Below are 3,974 nucleotides of genomic sequence, written 5' to 3'. Positions count from 1 at the left end.
ATTTTTAAATAAACAAAACAACTTTCCTGACGATCATATATTAAAAAACAATTTTTAAGGTTACACTTCATTACGCAGTTGATGCATAATGCCACTTTTCCTATTCTTATCAAAACAAGAACCACAAACATTGACCGTGAATTGATATCAGTTTATGGCCACGTCCCATACACGTATCAAGGCTATAGTCTGGTATACACGGATGCATTAATTAAACACGGTACAGCGGCGAGCTCCGTTCATGCCGTCCGCGTGACAACTAAATTCCGTTCGAATAGGAAAATCAGTCGTTTTTGCGAATTTCAACATCATGTCGGCAGAACTTTGATCGAGAATTTCTACCGCATGCGGTTTGCGGCCAACAGGTTGGCCAACCACCACCTCGAGTCCGGTTACGCTGGGAATTGGAGCACGATCCGTGCCAGATTTAAATTTTCACTACCTTTTTCCAAAAATACAATAGCGTCTCGTATATATATATATATTTGTTTTAACAGAGCAACCTACATCTTTTTTTCTGCTTTTTTTTAGAGAGAGCGCCATTCGTTTCGTTATAGGCGAGTAATAATTTTAACGATCCCGCGAGCCGGTATTGCCTTTCAAAATGTATAGGCTCCGTTGCGAAAGATAATTGCCGTCTGGATGTATCGATTTCGTAACAATACTTGTTTTAGAGTTGCATGTATATTTTAGGTAAATATTATATATATATTGGATATGTGTATTTTTAGTATATTGGATATATAAATATTTTTAGTATATTTTAGGTTTATTGTATGCGTCGATATCAATCAAACGCGTATAAGGGCGATATATTCATGTTGATATGTTGACGTGGATATATTGATATTGACATGATGATATTGATATATTAATATTGATACGTTGACATTGGAATATTAATATTAATACCTTGATATTGATGTATTGATATTGATATGATGATATTGATATATTAATATTTGATATATTGATATGTTGATATTGACGTACTGATATATTGATATTGGTATATTAATATTGATACGTTGGCATTGACATATTAATATTAATACGTTGATATTTATGTACCCATATTGATATGACAACATTGATATTAATACGTTGACATTGACATATTTATATCGATATGTTGATGTGGACACATTGATATATTAATATTCATATATTGATATTCGCATATCAATATTGATACGTTGATATTGATATATTTATATCGATATGTTGATGTGGACAGATTGATATATTAATATTAATATGTTGATGTGGATATATTAATATTGAAATATAAATATTGGCCTATTGATATTGATACGTTGGTATTGATATTTTTATATTGATACATTAATATTGCTATATTATTATTGATATGTTAATATTGGCATACTGATATAGACATTTTTACAATATAGTACTAGTTTTATATTATGAAATGTTACTATATTACTTTGAACCGACCATTGTTAAACCAATTTTACATCGGCGTAACAAGCAAACTATTTCCAATTTCGCCGGTTTGATCGTCGTGACTCGTTAAAGTGGAGCGAACAGCAACTATAAAAAACATATAGGCGACAGCGGATGGATGATTTCGCGTCGCGGCGTAACGAAATTGCAGGAACGGTGGTAAACTTGTCTAGGTAATTGTGCCGAGGGTATCGGGGGTGTCGTCGTCGTCGTTGTAGCCGCGCGGTAATGTTTAGGTCAGGGAACAGGTTATTGCCTGACAAAGCGCGTCTCCCGGGCTCTCTCACCTGGCTAACGACGAGTCCACATCCGGCGGAAATCGCACGCTAGACAGGCCCCCGATGCGCCGCGGGTACCCGGAGGGGGCGTGGGTAAGATGAAAGGGAAGCTTTCGTCGAGTCTGCTTGACACCTGCCGGCGCAGTCGACAGGGCTTTATTGCTCGCGTTCTCGAGCCTCGTTTCGTCACAATGAATCTTTAATGTGTTCGCCGTCGCGCCGGTCCCGTGGAAAATAATAGGCGTTAGTGACCGGCGCTAATATTCTTCACGACGCGGACGTACCTAGCCGGCTAGTTTTCAGCTTAGGACTTCCGGTTAACATCTGCCATGCGATTTAGATTTAAATTACTCGTCCAGCCGAGAGAACGCGTACTTTATCGCTCAACTTTAGGATTTCGCTTCTCTCGGCCTCGATAGCCAAGACGCGTCATAAAAAAAGGAAAGTTCCGAAGGGTGAGTCCCATGTTCGTTTACAACGGTGGCCAAGCCGTGATCACACCTGGAGGAATTTCCCGTCTTTGTTAAAATATCGCTGTCGCCCCCCGCCTTCCATATCCCAGCAACTTCCCAAAAGGACGCGCCGAGGCGCGAAGGAAGGGCGCCTTCTTGAAACCGACTCGCCGATTGGTTATTGCCAAAATCATGGACAACCAATCGGCGAGTATTAAAAACGCGCGAGAGGGGTGGCAGTTTACCTCGAGAGACAACATTTTTTCGAACGTCAGAGTTGGAATAGAATTCGAGGTCCTCGGATCTCCTTTGGAAAGGTGTAAATAGTACGAGGCTGAATATATCAGTTTTTTCGCCACCAAATTCCGGTCCTATTATACAATTTACATACAATATTATATAATTTATATAGAAATTACCTTAACCCTTTGCACTCGGCTGTCCCCTGTCAGGGGACATGGTAATTCTAGTATATGACTAAACATTAAAGTTTATTAGCGATTTTCAACTATTTCTCGATGTCTACAAATTCATATAATTCGAATATTATTATAACAATATTATATATGCATACACATACATATATATCGTGTACTATATAATAATATTATTGTTTATAAGCGCTGGTAGGTAACATCCATGATGACGCCGAGTGCTAAGGGTTAAATTGAATTTATTTCTCATAATTTCTCAAATTAAATATCCTTAACCTTTGAAGATACTGTTACATTTTTAACAACATTTTTACATAGTAATGGTTACTATTTCTGTACAGTGGTAATCATTTTTCTGTCATATTAATAGCGCTGTTCGCTAAGGGATGGCAAATGGCTTTCATATGTTTTCGGGCATAATTGACTTTATATTTATTGAAAAAGGTATATCACGATTCATTATTGAAGAATAAATAAATTGAAAAGGTAAAAGAATTTTTGTTCAATTTAATTATTGCGTCTCTTCCCGGCGAAATTAATTTAATATATATATATCGAAAAAGGTGTATCAGATTTTTGATTCGAAAGTGAACAAAGGAATACGAAAGTTTAATACATTGTAGTAGACAAAAATTATGTTTATTATGACAGAAGGGTAAGCCAGGGCACAGTAATTGGTTACCACACGGTAATCGACTCAACTGTTTAATATTTATTTAAAATTAAATTTACCCTTTGTGCCCTAAAAATGTATCTTTTCGCCCTTAAAACTCATTCTTTTGCTTTTAACCCTTTCGCTCTGAAAATTTATTTTTCTGCTCTTGAAATTGATCCTTTCGCTTTTAAAATTTACCCTTTTGCTAAAAACTATGTTTACCATTCTCTAAACACCCTTCGCGATGTTTTTACAATAATCCTGTAGAAATTTGCAAGAAACATTTAAAATCGCGTGTAAGTTTTTTCGCCACTAAATTCCGGTCCTCTATTTAATACAGTTCACACATATGACGTCACGATTCGTCGCTATTACTGACGACGCCGTGACGCCCCAACAATAGGTATTAAGCCGCGCGCGCGCGAGTAAAGCGGCGCGGTTCTGTTTAGACGCGTGCTGCGTGGAAAGAGGGCGGTTAACTACGCCCGGAAAAGAAAGTTAAAAGCGGCCGGGAACTTCTCCCGGTCTTCGCGACGCAAACGAACGACTTCCGCGTGCAGGTAACGCGGTTAAAACTTGGAACCGTCGCCTACCTCCGTATGGGCGTCTTTCTCTTCTCTTGCTCTTCTTACCTCGGGCCGCTTTTAATTTGCTCAAGCGACCAGAAGAAATTGAATGCGCGCGCGCG

This window comes from Augochlora pura, chromosome 1, assembly GCF_028453695.1.
Source record: "Augochlora pura isolate Apur16 chromosome 1, APUR_v2.2.1, whole genome shotgun sequence".
Lineage (NCBI taxonomy): Eukaryota > Metazoa > Arthropoda > Insecta > Hymenoptera > Halictidae > Augochlora > Augochlora pura.
The sequence above is the reverse complement of the archived record's forward strand: the minus strand, read 5'-3'. Positions refer to the sequence as shown.